This window comes from Salvelinus alpinus, chromosome 35 (assembly GCF_045679555.1).
Source record: "Salvelinus alpinus chromosome 35, SLU_Salpinus.1, whole genome shotgun sequence".
Lineage (NCBI taxonomy): Eukaryota > Metazoa > Chordata > Actinopteri > Salmoniformes > Salmonidae > Salvelinus > Salvelinus alpinus.
In genome coordinates this window covers 119542-137500 of record NC_092120.1, presented here as the reverse complement: position 1 = coordinate 137500, position 17959 = coordinate 119542, and the positions used below count along the sequence as shown (strand labels likewise).

The 17959-nt window shown below is 45.4% G+C and overlaps 1 protein-coding gene across 3 annotated transcripts in view; it reads right to left on the bottom strand.

Annotated features, from left to right (window-relative positions):
• LOC139564477 (glutamate receptor ionotropic, kainate 5-like) overlaps nt 1–17959 on the bottom strand; it is a 257557-nt gene that overhangs the window by 159806 nt on the left and 79792 nt on the right. For all 3 annotated transcript variants that reach the window (XM_071384030.1, XM_071384031.1, XM_071384032.1), the window contains exon 2: nt 2466–2614. The gene's annotated coding sequence lies outside the window, so the exon portion shown is untranslated. The remainder of the gene's footprint in view (nt 1–2465; nt 2615–17959) is intronic.

Below are 17959 nucleotides of genomic sequence, written 5' to 3'. Positions count from 1 at the left end.
ATCTTTTTGTTTTCTCATGATTTGGTTGGGTCTAATTGTGTTGCTGTCCTGGGGCTCTGTGGGGTGTGTTTGTGAACAGAGCCCCAGGACCAGCTTGCTTAGGGGACTCTTCTCCAGGTTCATCTCTCTGTAGGTGATTGCTTTGTTATGGAAGGTTTGGGAATCACTTCCTTTTAGGTGGTTGTAGAATTTAACGCCTCTTTTCTGGATTTTGATCATTAGCGGGTATCGGCCTAATTCCGCTCTGCATGCATTATTTGGTGTTCTACGTTGTACACAGAGGATATTTTTGCAGAATTCTGCATGCAGAATTTTCAGTTTGGTGTTTGTCCCATTCTGTGAATTCTTGGTTGGTGAACGGACCCCAGACCTCACAACCATAAAGGGCAATGGGTTCTATAACTGATTCAAGTATTTTTAGCCAGATCCTAATTGGTATGTTGAATTTTATGTTCCTTTTGATGGCATAGAATGCCCTTCTTGCCTTGTCTCTCAGATCGTTCACAGCTTTGTGGAAGTTACCTGTGGCGCTGATGTTTAGTCCGAGGTATGTATAGTTTTTTGTGTGCTCTAGGGCAACGGTGTCTACATGGAATTTGTATTTGTGGTCCTGGCGACTGGACCTTTTTTGGAACACCATTATTTTGGTCTTATTGAGATTTACTGTCAGGGCCCAGGTCTGGCAGAATCTGTGCAGAATATCTAGGTGCTGCTGTAGGCCCTCCTTGGTTGGTGACAGAAGCACCAGATCATCAGATTCTAGTAGGCCGGGTGCTGCAGACTTTTCTAGTGCCCGTGCCATTTCGTTGATATACAGTGTGGAGAACAAGTATTTGAAACACTGCCGAATTTGCAGGTTTTCCTACTTACAAAGCATGTAGAGGTCTGTAATTTTTATCATAGGTACACTTCAACTGTGAGAGACGGAATCTAAAACATAAATCCAGAAAATCACATTGTATGATTTTTAAGTAATTAATTTGCATTTTATTGCATGACATAAGTATTTGATACATCAGAAAAGCAGAACTTAATATTTGGTACAGAAACCTTTGTTTGCAATTACAGAGATCATACGTTTCCTTTAGTTCTTGACCAGGTTTGCACACACTGCAGCAGGGATTTTGGCCCACTCCTCCATACAGACCTTCTCCAGATCTTTCAGGTTTCGGGGCTGTCGCTGGGCAATACGGATTTTCAGCTCCCTCCAAAGATTTTCTATTGGGTTCAGGTCTGGAGACTGGCTAGGCCACTCCAGGACCTTGAGATGCTTCTTACGGAGCCACTCCTTAGTTGCCCAGGCTGTGTGTTTCGGGTCGTTGTCATGCTGGAAGACCGAGCCATAACCCATCTCCAATGCTCTTACTGAGGGAAGGAGGTTGTTGGCAAAGATCTCGCGATACATGGCCCCATCCATCCTCCCCTCAATACGGTGCAGTCGTCCTGTCCCCTTTGCAGAAAAGCATCCCCAAAGAATGATGTTTCCACCTCCATGCTTCACGGTTGGGATGGTGTTCTTGGGGTTGTACTCATCCTTCTTCTTCCTCCAAACACGGCGAGTGGAGTTTAAACCAAAAAGCTCTATTTTTGTCTCATCAGACCACATGACCTTCTCCCATTCCTCCTCTGGATCATCCAGATGGTCATTGGCAAACTTCAGACGGGCCTGGACATGCGCTGGCTTGAGCAGGGGGACCTTGTGTGCGCTGCAGGATTTTAATCCATGACGGCGTAGTTTGTTACTAATGGTTTTCTTTGAGACTGTGGTCCCAGCTCTCTTCAGGTCATTGACCAGGTCCTGCCGTGTAGTTCTGGGCTGATCTCTCACCTTCTTCATCATCATTGATGCCCCACGAGGTGAGATCTTGCATGGAGCCCCAGACCGAGGGTGATTGACCGTCATCTTGAACTTATTCCATTTTCTAATAATTGCGCCAACAGTTGTTGCCTTCTCACCAAGCTGCTTGCCTATTGTCCTGTAGCCCATCCCAGTCTTGTGCACGTCTACAATTTTATCGCTGATGTCCTTACACAGCTCTCTGGTCTTGGCCATTGTGGAGAGGTTGGAGTCTGTTTGATTGAGTGTGTGGACAGGTGTCTTTTATACAGGTAACGAGTTCAAACAGGTGCAGTTAATACAGGTAATGAGTGGAGAACAGGAGGGCTTCTTAAAGAAAAACTAACAGGTCTGTGAGAGACGGAATTCTTACTGGTTGATAGGTGATCAAATACTTATGTCATGCAATAAAATGCAAATTAATTACTTAAAAATCATACAATGTGATTTTCTGGATTTTTGTTTTAGATTCCGTCTCTCACAGTTGAAGTGTACCTATGATAAAAAATTACAGACCTCTACATGCTTTGTAAGTAGGAAAACCTGCAAAATCGGCAGTGTATAAAATACTTGTTCTCCCCACTGTATATATAAGGAATAACTAGTATAGAGTAGGCGGCCAGTGTACCTGTCCCATGGAGCGTCCCCGTCCCTGTCCCCGGCCACGGCCCACAGTCTTGTCCTCCACTGAGCTGGTACAGCGCTGCAGATGGATGTCCAACACTGACTGGTTCAAGAACTGGGAGGAACAGTGGGGGCACAACACTGGCTCCTTATCTGGGGAGATGGGGTGGGCAGAATGAGTTAATTACTTACTAAATGAGTGTTTATCACAGTCCAAACAGTGTTCCGAGAGAGTACATGGGGCGGCAGGTAGCATAGTGGTTAGAGCTTTGGGCCAGAAAGGTTGCTCGATCGAATCCCCGAGCTGACAAGGTAAAAATCTGTCGTAGGCAGTTTAACCCACTGTTCCTAGGCCGTCATTGTAAATAAGAATTTGTTCTTGTCTGACTTGCTTCGTTAAATAAAGGTTAAATAAAAATACAATAAAAACATGAAATCAGTTGAAATACACTAAACATGGAAAGGACAGGGATGTATAGATTGAGTGGGTATTTAGACAGTCATAGGCCCTGGTCACAGGCCTCTCCTGTCCCTACCCACCAAAACACACACTGGGTTACAGGGTATTCTGTATTGTCATCACTCAGTATAGGCTACAGTATGTGGCTTGCAGGAAAACCTGCAAAATCGGCAGTGTATCAAATACTTGTTCTCCCCACTGTATATGTTGAAGAGGGTGGAGCTTAAGCTGCATCCCTGTCTCACCCCACGGCCCTGTGGGAAGAAATGTGTGTGTGTTTGCCTATTTTAACCGCACACTTGTTGTTTGTGTACATGGATTTTATAATGTCGTATGTTTTTCCCCCAACACCACTTTCTATCAATTTGTATAGCAGTCCCTCATGCCAAATTGAGTCGAAGGCTTATTTGAAATCAACAAAGCATGAGAAGACTTTGCCTTTGTTTTGGTTTGTTTGTTTGTCAATTAGGGTGTGCAGGGTGAATACGTGGTCTGTTGTACGGTAATTTGGTAAAAAGCCAATTTGACATTTGCTCAGTACATTGTTTTCACTGAGGAAATGTACGAGTCTGCTGTTAATGATAATACAGAGGATTTTCCCAAGGTTGCTGTTGACGCATATCCCACGGTAGTTATTGGGGTCAAATTTGTCTCCACTTTTGTGGATTGGGGTGATCAGTCCTTGGTTCCAAATATTGGGGAAGATGCCAGAGCTAAGGATGATGTTAAAGAGTTTTAGTATGGCCAATTGGAATTTGTTGTCTGTATATTTGATCATTTCATTGAGAATACCATCACACCACATGCCTTTTTGGGTTGGAGGGTTTTTATTTTGTCCTGTAGCTCACTCAAGGTAATTGGAGAATCCAGTGGGTTTTGGTAGTCTTTAAATAGTTGATTCTAAGATTTGTATTTGATCATGTATATGTTTTTGCTGTTTGTTCTTTGTTATAGAGCCAAAAAGTTTGGAGAAGGGATTTACCCATACATCTCCATTTTGGATAGATACATCTTCGTGTTGTTGTTTGTTTAGTGTTTTCCAATTTTCCCAGGAGTGGTTAGAATCTATGGATACTTCAATTACATTGAGCTGATTTCTGATGTGCTGTTCCATCTTTTTCCGTGGTGTATTTCTGTATTGTTTTATTGATTCACCATAGTGAAGGCGTAGACTCAGGTTTTCCAGGTCTCTATGTTTTTGGTTGGACAGGTTTCTCAATTTATTTCTTAGATTTTTGCATTCTTCATCAAACATTTGTCATTGTTCATTTTCTTCGGTTTTCTATTTGAGATTTTTAGATTTGATAGGGAAGCTGAGAGGTCAAATATACTGTTAAGATTTTCTACTGCCAAGTTTACACGTTCACTATTACAATTGAATGTTTTACCCAGGAAGTTGTCTAAAAGGGATTGAATTTGTTGTTGCCTAGTTGTTTTTTTGGTAGGTTTCTAAACTGCATTCCTTCCATCTATAGCATTTATTAATGTTACTGAGTTCCTTTGGCTTTGATGCCTCATGATTGAGTATTGCTCTTTTCAAGTAGACTGTGATTTTGCTGTGGTCTGATAGGGGTGTCAGTGGGCTGACTGTGAACGCTTTGAGAGACTCGGGGTTGAGGTCAGTGATAAAGTAGTCTACAGTACTACTGCCAAGAGATGAGCTATAGGTGTACCTACCATGTGAGTCCCCTCGAAGCCTACCATTGACTATGTACATACCCAGCGTGTGACAGAGCTGCAGGAGTTGTGACCAGTTTTTGTTGATTATGTTGTCATAGTTGTGCCTAGGGGGGCATATGGGGGAGGGAATGCTGTCACCTGCAGGCAGGTGTTTGTCCCTCTGTGTGCTGAGGGTGTCAGGTTCTTGTCCAGTTCTGGCATTGAGGTGGCCACAGACTAGTACATGTCCCTGAGCCTGGGAATGATTGATTTCCCCCTCCAGGATGGAGAAGCTGTCTTCATTAAAGTATGGGGATTCTAGTGGGGGGATATAGGTAGCACACAGGAGGACATTTTTCTCTGTTAAGATAATTTCCTTTTGAATTTCTAGCCAAATGTAAAATGTTCCTGTTTTGATTAATTTAATGGAGTGAGTTAGGTCTGCTCTATACCAAATTAGCATACCCCCTGAATCCCTTCCCTGTTTCACACCTGGTAGTTTGGTGGATGGGACTACCAGCTCTCTGTAACCTAGAGGGCAACCAGTGGGTCCGTCTCCTCTATACCAGGTTTCTTGCAGGATGACAATGTCTGTATTACCGATTTCTTTGGTGAAGTCCGGGTTCCTGCTCTTTAGGCCAAAGGCAGATGACCTCATGCCTTGGATATTCCAGGATGAAATAGTGAAGGCTTTGTGTTCCATAAAGTGTCCAATGTTGTTGGTCGTGTGGTTTGGCCTCAGGCCAGTAAGTGTGAGCAGAGCCTGCTGAGCATCTGGTACATGTCATTGGCTTGGGCTAGTGTAAGAGTGGGGGTTGGGCCTGTTTGCCCGCTCACTGCCTGGGCGTATGTGTGACTTCCATGTTGAGGCCCTCTTTGTGAGGGTGGGGTGGGCAGGAGGGGCATAGGTCTGATCTGAGGGGGCCTAAATGGGGTGTGGGCATGGTTGACGTGGGCGGGTGTTGATTGGTTGGGGTGGGGGTGTGAATGTGGCTGGGGGTGCTGTGGTATGGATGTAGGTCGTCTTGGCGTGGGTCCTCTCTATCTCTCTGTCTCTCTCCTACTCTCTATCTCTCTGTCTCTCTCCTGCTCTCTATCTCTCTCTCACCTACTCTCTATCTCCCTGTCTCTCTCCTACTCTCTATCTCTCTCTCACCTACTCTCTATCTCTCTGTCTCTCTCCTACTCTCTATCTCTCTGTCTCTCTCCTACTCTCTATCTCTCTGTCTCTCTCCTGCTTTCTATCTCTCTCTCACCTACTCTCTATCTCTCTGTCTCTCTCCTACTCTCTATCTCTCTCTGACCTACTCTCTATCTCTCTGTCTCTCTCCTACTCTCTATCTCTCTCTGACCTACTCTCTATCTCTCTGTCTCTCTCCTGCTTTCTATCTCTCTCTCACCTACTCTCTATCTCTCTGTCTCTCTCCTACTCTCTATCTCTCTCTCACCTACTCTCTATCTCTCTGTCTCTCTCCTGCTTTCTATCTCTCTCTCACCTACTCTCTATCTCTCTCCTACTCTCTCTCTCTCTCTCACCTACTCTCTATCTCTCTGTCTCTCTCCTACTCTCTATCTCTCTCTCACCTACTCTCTATCTCTCTGTCTCTCTCCTACTCTCTATCTCTCTGTCTCTCTCCTGCTTTCTATCTCTCTCTTACCTACTCTCTATCTCTCTGTCTCTCTATCTCTCTCACATACTCTCTATCTCTCTGTCTCTCTATCTCTCTCTCACCTACTCTTTATCTCTCTGTCTCTCTCCTACTCTCTATCTCTCTCTCACCTACTCTCTATCTCTCTGTCTCTCTCCTACTCTCTATCTCTCTCTCTCCCCTACTCTCTATCTCTCTCTCACCTACTCTCTATCTCTCTGTCTCTCTCCTACTCTCTATCTCTCTGTCTCTCTCCTACTCTCTATCTCTCTGTCTCTCTCCTGCTTTACATCTCTCTCTCACCTACTCTCTATCTCTCTCTCTCTCACCTACTCTCTATCTCTCTCCTACTCTCTATCTCTCTCACCTACTCTCTATCTCTCTCCTGCTTTCTATCTCTCTCTCACCTTCTCTCTATCTCTCTGTCTCTCTCCTACTCTCTATCTCTCTCTCACCTACTCTCTATCTCTCTGTCTCTCTCCTGCTTTCTATCTCTCTCTCAACTACTCTCTATCTCTCTGTCTCTCTCCTACTCTCTATCTCTCTCTCACCTACTCTCTATCTCTCTGTCTCTTTAACTCTCTCACCTACTCTCTATCTCTCTGTCTCTCTCCTACTCTCTATCTCTCTGTCTCTCTCCTGCTTTCTATCTCTCTCTTACCTACTCTCTATCTCTCTGTCTCTCTCCTACTCTCTATCTCTCTCTCACCTACTCTCTATCTCTATGTCTCTCTCCTACTCTCTATCTCTCTCTCACCTACTCTCTATCTCTCTGTCTCTCTCCTACTCTCTATCTCTCTGTCTCTCTCCTGCTTTCTCTCTCTCTCTCTCCTACTCTCTATCTCTCTCTCACCTACTCTCTATCTCTCTGTCTCTCTCCTACTCTCTATCTCTCTCTCACCTACTCTCTATCTCTCTGTCTCTCTCCTACTCTCCTACTCTCTATCTCTCTGTCTCTCTCCTGCTTTACATCTCTCTCTCACCTACTCTCTATCTCTCTGTCTCTCTCCTACTCTCTATCTCTCTCTCACCTACTCTCTGTCTCTCTGTCTCTCTCCTACTCTCTATCTCTCTCTCACCTACTCTCTATCTCTCTCCTGCTTTCTCTCTCTCTCTCACCTACTCTCTATCTCTCTGTCTCTCCTACTCTCTATCTCTCTCTCACCTACTCTCTATCTCTCTGTCTCTCTCCTGCTTTCTATCTCTCTCTCACCTACTCTCTATCTCTCTGTCTCTCTCCTACTCTCTATCTCTCTCTCACCTACTCTCTATCTCTCTGTCTCTCTATCTCTCTCTCACCTACTCTCTATCTCTCTGTCTCTTTCCTACTCTCTATCTCTCTGTCTCTCTCCTGCTTTCTATCTCTCTCTTACCTACTCTCTATCTCTCTGTCTCTCTCCTACTCTCTATCTCTCTCTCACCTACTCTCTATCTCTCTGTCTCTCTCCTACTCTCTATTTCTCTTTCTCTCTCCTACTTTCTATCTCTCTCACCTACTCTCTATCTCTCTGTCTCTCTCCTACTCTCTATCTCTCTCTCACCTACTCTCTATCTCTCTGTCTCTCTCCTACTCTCTATCTCTCTGTCTCTCTCCTGCTTTCTATCTCTCTCTCACCTACTCTTTATCTCTCTGTCTCTCTCCTACTCTCTATCTCTCTCTCACCTACTCTCTATCTCTCTGTCTCTCTCCTACTCTCTATCTCTCTCTCTCCTACTCTCTATCTCTCTCACCTACTCTCTATCTCTCTGTCTCTCTCGTACTCTCTATCTCTCTCTCTCTCACCTACTCTATCTCTCTGTCTCTCTATCTCTCTCTCTCCTACTCTCTATCTCTTTCTCACCTACTCTCTATCTCTCACCTACTCTCTATCTCTCTCTCTCTCTCATACTCTCTATCTCTCTCTCTCCTACTCTCTATCTCTCTCTCACCTACTCTCTATCTCTCTGTCTCTCTCCTACTCTCTATCTCTCTCTCTCTCTCCTACTCTCTATCTCTCTCTCACCTACTCTCTATCTCTCTGTCTCTCACCTACTCTCTATCTCTCTATCTCTCCCCCTCTCTGTTTCTCTCCTACTCTCTATCGCTCTCCTACACTCTGTCTCTCTCCTACTCTCTATCTCTCTGTCTCTCTATCTCTTTCCATTTCTCTGTCTCTCTCCCACACTCTATCTCTCTGTCTCGCTCCTACTCATTTCCATTCAAGTCAATTCAAGGGGCTTTATTGGCATGGGAAACATATGTTGACATTACCAAAGCAAGTGAAATAGATAATATACGAATGTGAAATAAACAATACAAATGAACAGTAAACATTACACTCACAGTAATTCCAAAAGAATAAAGACATTACAAATGTCATATTATGTACAGTGGGGAGAACAAGTATTTGATACACTGCCGATTTTGCAGGTTTTCCTACTTACAAAGCATGTAGAGGTCTGTAATTTTTATCATAGGTACACTTCAACTGTGAGAGACGGAATCTAAAACAAAAATCCAGAAAATCACATTGTATGATTTTTAAATAATTAATTTGCATTTTATTGCATGACATAAGTATTTGATCACCTACCAACCAGTAAGAATTCCGGCTCTCACAGACCTGTTAGTTTTTCTTTAAGAAGCCCTCCTGTTCTCCACTCATTACCTGTATTAACTGCACCTGTTTGAACTCGTTACCTGTATAAAAGACACCTGTCCACACACTCAATCAAACAGATTCCAACCTCTCCACAATGGCCAAGACCAGAGAGCTGTGTAAGGACATCAGGGATAAAATTGTAGACCTGCACAAGGCTGGGATGGGCTACAGGACAATAGGCAAGCAGCTTGGTGAGAAGGAAACAACTGTTGGCGCAATTATTAGAAAATGGAAGAAGTTCAAGATGACGGTCAATCACCCTCGGTCTGGGGCTCCATGCAAGATTTCACCTCGTGGGGCATCAATGATCATGAGGAAGATGAGGGATCAGCCCAGAACTACACGGCAGGACCTGGTCAATGACCTGAAGAGAGCTGGGACCACAGTCTCAAAGAAAACCATTAGTAACACACTACGCCGTCATGGATTAAAATCCTGCAGCGCACGCAAGGTCCCCCTGCTTAAGCCAGTGCATGTCCAGGCCTGTCTGAAGTTTGCCAATGACCATCTGGATGATCCAGAGGAGGAATGGGAGAAGGTCATGTGGTCTGATGAGACAAAAATAGAGCTTTTTGGTCTAACTCCACTCACCGTGTTTGGAGGAAGAAGAAGTATGAGTACAACCCCAAGAACACCATCCCAACCGTGAAGCATGGAGGTGGAAACATCATTCTTTGGGGATGCTTTTCTGCAAAGGGGACAGGACGACTGCACCGTATTGAGGGGAGGATGGATTTGGCCATGTATCGCGAGATCTTGGCCAACAACCTCCTTCCCTCAGTAAGAGCATTGAAGATGGGTCGTGGCTGGGTCTTCCAGCATGACAACGACACGAAGCACACAGCCATGGCAACTAAGGAGTGGCTCCGTAAGAAGCATCTCAAGGTCCTGGAGTGGCCTAGCCAGTCTCCAGACCTGAACCCAATAGAAAATCTTTGGAGGGAGCTGAACGTCCGTATTGCCCAGCGACAGCCCCGAAACCTGAAGGATCTGGAGAAGATCTGTAGGGAGGAGTGGGCCAAAATCCCTGCTGCAGTGTGTGCAAACCTAGTCAAGAACTACAGGAAACGTATGATCTCTGTAATTGCAAACAAAGGTTTCTGTACCAAATATTAAGTTCTGCTTTTCTGATGTATCAAATACTTATGTCATGCAATAAAATGCAAATTAATTACTTAAAAATCATACAATGTGATTTTCTGGATTTTTGTTTTAGATTCCGTCTCTCATAGTTGAAGTGTACCTATGATAAAAATTACAGACCTCTACATGCTTTGTAAGTAGGAAAACCTGCAAAATCGGCAGTGTATCAAATACTTGTTCTCCCCACTGTATATATACAGTGTTGTAATGATGTGCAAATGGTTAAAGAACAGAAGGGAAAATAAATAAACATAAATATGGGTTGTATTTACAATGGTGTTTGTTCTTCACTGGTTGACCTTTTCTTGTGGCAACAGGTCACACATCTTGCTGCTATGATAGCACACTGTGGTATTTCACCCAGTAGATATGGGAGTTGATCAAAATCAGGTTTGTTTTTGAATTCTTTGTGGATCTGTGCAATCTGAGGGAAATATGTGTCTCTAATATGGTCATATATTTGGCAGGAGGTTAGGAATTGCAGCTCAGTTTCCATCTCATTTTGTGGGCCGTGTGCACATAGCCTGTCTTCTCTTGAGAGCCAGGTCTACCTAAGGCGGCCTTTCTCAATAGCAAGGCTATGCTCACTGAGTCTGTACATAGTCAAAGCTTTCCTTAGGTTTGGGTCAGTCACAGTGGGCAAATAGCATTCTAGTTTGCTCAGTTTTTTTGATAATTCTTTCCAATGTGTCAAGTAATTATATTTTTGTTGTCTCATGATTTCCCCTGCCACACTCTCCCACTCTCTATATATGTCTCCCTCTCTCCCACTCTTTATATCTGTCTCCCTCTCTCCCACTCTCTATATCTGTCTCCCTCTCTCCCACTCTCTATATCTGTCTCCCTCTCTCCCACTCTCTATATCTGTCTCCCTCTCTCCCACTCTCTATATATCTCCCTCTCTCCCACTCTCTATATATCTCCCTTTCTCCCACTCTCTATATATACTGTATATTTCATTTTCTGCTCTTCATACAACAGCTATTTCTTACTTTTTCACCCCTACTCAGTCTATCCTTCTCTTTCTTCCACCGTCTCAACTCAGTCTATCCTTCTCTTTCTTCCACCGTCTCTACTCAGTCTATCCTTCTCTTTCTTCCACCGTCTCTACTCTGTCTATCCTTCTCTTTCTTCCACCGTCTCTACTCAGTCTATCCTTCTCTTTCTTCCACCGTCTCTACTCAGTCTATCCTTCTCTTTCTTCCACCGTCTCTACTCAGTCTATCCTTCTCTTTCTTCCACCGTCTCTACTCTGTCTATCCTTCTCTTTCTTCCACAGTCTCTACTCAGTCTATCCTTCTCTTTCTTCCACCGTCTCTATTCAGTCTATCCTTCTCTTTCTTCCACCGTCTCTACTCTGTCTATCCTTCTCTTTCTTCCACCGTCTCTACTCAGTCTATCCTTCTCTTTCTTCCACCGTCTCTACTCTGTCTATCCTTCTCTTTCTTCCACCGTCTCTACTCAGTCTATCCTTCTCTTTCTTCCACCGTCTCTACTCTGTCTATCCTTCTCTTTCTTCCACCGTCTCTACTCAGTCTATCCTTCTCTGTCTTCCACCGTCTCTACTCAGTCTATCCTTCTCTTTCTTCCACCGTCTCTACTCAGTCTATCCTTCTCTTTCTTCCACCGTCTCTACTCTGTCTATCCTTCTCTTTCTTCCACCGTCTCTACTCTGTCTATCCTTCTCTTTCTTCCACCGTCTCTACTCAGTCTATCCTTCTCTGTCTTCCACCGTCTCTACTCAGTCTATCCTTCTCTTTCTTCCACCGTCTCTACTCAGTCTATCCTTCTCTTTCTTCCACAGTCTCTACTCAGTCTATCCTTCTCTTTCTTCCACCGTCTCTACTCAGTCTATCCTTCTCTTTCTTCCACCGTCTCTACTCAGTCTATTCTTCTCTTTCTTCCACCGTCTCTACTCTGTCTTTATAATGTTGCTATCCCTCTCTCTCTCTTTCGCTCCTACTTATTCACTCTATCTTCTCCACTCTCTTTTTCTGTCTCCATAACTTTCCTTGTTTCTCTTTATTACAGCGCTTCAGGTCCTCAGACCTCATCCTATCTCTTTATTTCTATGAATTAGATCTCACTCATCTCTCCCCCTTTCTGTCTTTCTCTTTATTCACTATCCATTTCTTCCCCTGCCACACAATTTTACTCAATGCATCTCTCCTTCCCCGTGTCCACCCAGACACACAGGCCCTCAGCCACCGACACCGGTCGCTTTGGGGCGCACCGTGCCCCTCTGACACTGTCACATCCGGGCATGTCACGCCTTTCTTTCTCTCGTCTACTCACATACGCTTCCTAACCTTCCTGGAGAGAGTGTTCTGTCTCATGCGTGTGTATAGCCTCTCAGATCAGTGGTAGGGGTGAACCACAGTGCAGTTTGATCCTCCGGAGGTTTGTGAAGCTGATCGGATGTTTGGTGTTCCAGGCTGTCTGACTGCCGCCCGTCAGACCTGTTGCTCTCTCCTCTTATATTAACACAGAACATTAGTCCCAATTAGAAACCTCTCCTTGAACTCAATTGGCCTACGGGTTGTTTCAACAACTAACATTTCCATTTGGAACAAGGTCTTTGAAATAAAAACAGGAATATTACACAGACTGCAAGGAGAAGAACAAAAGCTGATTTAAATAGTAATACAATACAAACCCAAAGTGAAGCATCTGAAGTGCATAATACTTACAGACAGAATCACAGAAGGGGCAGACAATAACACATGAACAGAAGTACTGCATCAGGCAAGAGAGTACTGCCTAATGGTTTCAATATTCTCTTCCATCAAACCACAGTGAATAGAATACCAGATCAGTATCTCTAGCTGCAACTATCTTATATACAGCAGTACAGGCAAATGTGCTGTATAGCCTATCCTATATACTGATGGGATCACTCAGTACTGTATGATGCACTGATGTACTGACTCCACACAGTGCTCCCACCTACCCACCCACACATCAGATATAGACAAACACAGACACAGACACACACACACACACCATACAAACACATAGACAAACACACACACACGCAGGTTATAGACGAAATGATTCAGATGACATTTGTTCTCTCCCTCTGTCTCTCTCATTGTCAGGTATTGCTGCCGTGGCAACAGAGGCGAGGATGTGAGAGAGGGAGCAGAGAGAAGAGAGAGGGAGGGAAAAGAGAGAATGAGGGAGAGAGAGAGAGCATGGAGAATGAGGGAGAGAGAGAGAGCAGAGAGAATGAGGGAGAGAGAGAGAGAGCAGGGGGAATGAGGGAGAGAGAGAGAGCAGGGAGAATGAGGGAGAGAGAGAGAGCAGGGACAATGAGGGAGAGAGAGAGAGCAGGGAGAATGAGGGAGAGAGAGAGCAGGGAGAATGAGGGAGAGAGAGAGCAGAGAGAATGAGGGAGAGAGAGAGCAGAGAGAATTAGGGAGAGAGAGAGCATGGAGAATGAGGGAGAGAGAGAGAGCAGAGAGAATGAGGGAGAGAGAGAGAGAGCAGGGGGAATGAGGGAGAGAGAGAGAGCCGGGAGAATGAGGGAGAGAGAGAGAGCAGGGACAATGAGGGAGAGAGAGAGAGCAGGGAGAATGAGGGAGAGAGAGAGCAGGGAGAATGAGGGAAAGAGAGAGAGCAGGGAGAATGAGGGAGAGAGAGAGAGAGCAGTGAGAATGAGGGAGAGAGAGAGAGAATGAGGGAGAGTGAGGGGGGAAAAGAGAGAATGAGGGAGAGAGAGGGGGGAAAAGAGATAATGAGGGATAGAGAGAGCAGGGAGCAAGGGAGAAGAGGAAGCGAGTGATGGAGCAGTTAAATGAGAGATCAGAGAGTCAGAGTTCACTGGTCAGGTGAGGAGGAACATCAGAGCTGCTGCTGCAGTGTGTGTGTGTGTGTGTGTGTGTGTGTGTGTGTGTGTGTGTGTGTGTGTGTGTGTGTGTGTGTGTGTGTGTGTGTGTGTGTGTGTGTGTGTGTGTGTGTGTGTGTGTGTGTGTGTGTGTGTGTGTGTGTGTGTGTGTGTGTGTGTGTAGTGACTAGGGTGCGTGTGTTTCTCTGGACTTGTTGTATAACTCTGTCACCCACGACGGGAGCTAAAATGAGTCATCTGAACTCCAGCCATCGCATTATTTAGCATGATGGAAAGAGACAAGGAGGAGAGAGAGAGCAAGATAGAGACAGTTTAGTCAAATGTATTTGTTTGGAGGTTTTGCATGGGAGGGTTTTTATTGGTGTATTTGCCTGTAATAATTCACATTACTGTTAGCAGCAGGTTTTAATCCGTTCTGTTTTCAAACCCTCCAAGGTAAGTGATTTGAGTCTCTGCATTAACTTTTCTGATCCACTGGAAAATCTTAAAAAGGATGCTCTTTGCTCTCACGGTCTCTTGGAGGTGTGCTACAGTTGAACTTGACTATACATGCAGTCTTCCACCTTTTGACAGAACAATGCAAGAGAAAACTACGCAGCTGGGTAGAATATAATCTACACTGTTACATAGGCTTTAGAAACTATTCTCATGCCATAATAATGCCAAGCATTCTCCAAATGTCACTCAGGTCTTCACTGTCGAGTAACAATATATACCTGACATACCATGTGTGTTAGAGTGGCCTTACTGCTTCACAGGAGTCACTGCAGTAACCAGAGAACACAGAACAGAATATCATTGTGGAATGTGTTGAATATCATTGTGGTATGTGGGGACTGTCAGTGTGGTATGTGGGGACTGTCAGTGTAGTATGTGGGGACTGTCAGTGTGATATGTGGGGACTGTCAGTGTGGTATGTGGGGACAGTCAGTGTGGTATGTGGGGACAGTCAGTGTGGTATGTGGGGACTGTCAGTGTGGTATGTGGGGACTGTCAGTGTGGTATGTGGGGACAGTCAGTGTGGTATGTGGGGACTGTCAGTATGGTATGTGGGGACTGTCAGTGTGGTATGTGGGGACTGTCAGTGTGATATGTGGGGACTGTCCGTGCGGTATGTGGGGCCTGTCCGTGTGATATGTGGGGACTGTCAGTGTGATATGTGGGGACTGTCAGTGTGGTATGTGGGGACTGTCAGTGTGGTGTGTGGGGACAGTCAGTGTGGTATGTGGGGACTGTCAGTATGGTATGTGGGGACTGTCAGTGTGATATGTGGGGACTGTCAGTGCGGTATGTGGGGACTGTCAGTGTGATATGTGGGGACTGTCAGTGTGGTATGTGGGGACGGTCAGTGTGGTGTGTGGGGACAGTCAGTGTGGTATGTAGCGACTGTCAGTGAAGTATGTGAGGATTGTCAGTTTGTTGTGTTTTATTTCAGTATGTGACCCATGAGTGAAGCAAACCCACCAACACAAACCATCTGAGCCATATCTAAATAACATAGTATGTGGGGACTGTCCATGTGGTATGTGGGAACTGTCAGTGTGATATGTGGGAACTGTCAGTGTGGTATGTGGGAACTGTCAGTGTGATATGTGGGGACTGTCAGTGTGGTATGTGGGGACTGTCAGTGTGGTGTGTGGGGACTGTCAGTGTGATATGTGGGGACTGTCAGTGTGGTATGTGGGGACTGTCAGTGTGGTGTGTGGGGACAGTCAGTGTGGTATGTGGGGACTGTCTGTGTGATATGTGGGGACTGTCAGTGTGGTATGTGGGGACTGTCAGTGTGGTGTGTGGGGACAGTCAGTATGGTGTGTGGGGACAGTCAGTGTTGTATGTGGTGAGTGTCAGTGTGGTATGTGGGGAATGTCAGTGTGGTATGTGGGGACTGTCAGTGTGATATGTGGGGACTGTCCGTGCGGTATGTGGGGCCTGTCCGTGTGATATGTGGGGACTGTCAGTGTGGTGTGTGGGGACAGTCAGTGTGGTATGTGGGGACTGTCAGTGTGCTATGTGGGGACTGTCAGTGAAGTATGTGAGGATTGTCAGTGTGGTATGTAGCGACTGTCAGTGAAGTATGTGAGGATTGTCAGTTTGTTGTTTTTTATTTCAGTATGTGACCCATGAGTGAAGCAAACCCACCAACACAAACCATCTGAGCCATATCTAAATAACATAGTATGTGGGGACTGTCCATGTGGTATGTGGGAACTGTCAGTGTGATATGTGGGGACTGTCAGTGTGGTATGTGGGGACTGTCAGTGTGATATGTGGGGACTGTCAGTGTGGTGTGTGGGGACAGTCAGTGTGGTATGTGGGGACAGTCAGTGTGGTATGTGGGGACTGTCAGTGTGGTGTGTGGGGACAGTCAGTGTTGTATGTGGTGAGTGTCAGTGTGGTATGTGGGGCCTGTCAATGTGATATGTGGGGACTGTCCGGTGTGGTATGTGGGGACTGTCAGTGTGATATGTGGGGACTGTCAGTGAAGTATGTGAGGATTGTCAGTGTGATATGTGGGGACAGTCAGTGTGGTATGTGAGGATTGTCAGTGTGGTATGTGAGGATTGTCAGTGTGCTATGTGGGGACTGTCAGTGTGATATGTGGGGACTGTCCGGTGTGGTATGTGGAGACTGGCAGTGTGATATGTGGGGACTGTCCAGTGTGGTATGTGGGGACTGTCAGTGAAGTATGTGAGGATTGTCAGTGTGATATGTGGGGACAGTCAGTGTGGTATGTGAGGATTGTCAGTGAAGTATGTGAGGATTGTCAGTGTGCTATGTGGGGACTGTCAGTGAAGTATGTGAGGATTGTCAGTGTGTTTTTTATTTCAGTATGTTTTATGTTTTTTATTTCAGTATGTGACCCATGAGTGAAGCAAACCCACCAACACAAACCATCTGAGCCATATCTAAATAACATAGTATGTGGGGACTGTCCATGTGGTGTGTGGGGACTGTCAGTGTGGTATGTGGGGATTGTCAGTGTGATATGTGGGGACTATCAGTGTGGTGTGTGGGGACAGTCAGTGTGGTATGTGGGGACTGTCTGTGTGATATGTGGGGACTGTCAGTGTGGTATGTGGGGACTGTCAGTGAAGTATGTGAGGATTGTCAGTGTGTTTTTTATTTCAGTATGTTTTATGTTTTTTATTTCAGTATGTGACCCATGAGTGAAGCAAACCCACCAACACAAACCATCTGAGCCATATCTAAATAACATAGTATGTGGGGACTGTCCATGTGGTGTGTGGGGACTGTCAGTGGGTTGTGTTTTACCCAGTACGTTGACTGACACATTCTGACACATTCTCAATTACAGCAATGACCTAGCGATTAGTTACAGGGGAGAGGAGGGGGAATGAATGAATGAACCAACTGGATTTTTTATTTTATTTTTTATTTAACTAGGCAAGTCAGTTAAGAACAAATTCTTATTTTCAATGATGGCCTAGGAACAGTGGGTTAACTGCCTGTTCAAGGGCAGAACGACAGACTGTACCTTGTTAGCTCGGGGATTCGAACTTGCAACTTTTCGGTTACTAGTCGAACGCTCTAACCACTAGGCTACCCTGCCGCCCCTGCCGCCCCAAGCTGGCGATGATGGTATGAGGGCCAGATTGGAAACACCCCATCTCTTACAATAAGTACCATGGGATCTTTAGTGACCACAGAGAGTCAGGACACCCATTTAACATCCCATCCAAAAGACAGCATCCTATACAGGGTAAAGTCCCCAATCCCTGCCCTGGGGTATTGTGATATTTCTTTAGACCAGAGGAAAGAGTGCCTCCTACTGGTCCTCCAACACACCTTCCAGCAGAATTTGGTCTCCCATCCAGGGACCAACCAGGACCAACCCTGCTTAGCTTTAGAGTCAAGCCAGCAGTGGGATGCAGGGTGGTATGCTGCTGGCTACAAAATGTGGGGACTGTCAGTGTGGAATGTGGGGACTGTCAGTGTGGAATGTGGGGACTGTCACGTAGAAAGAGAGATGCAACAAGAAATCTGCCATGCTGACCGTCAACACAGGGGCACCTCAGGGGTGCATGCTTGGTCCCCTCCTGTACTCCCTGTTCACCCACAACTGTGTGACAGTGCACG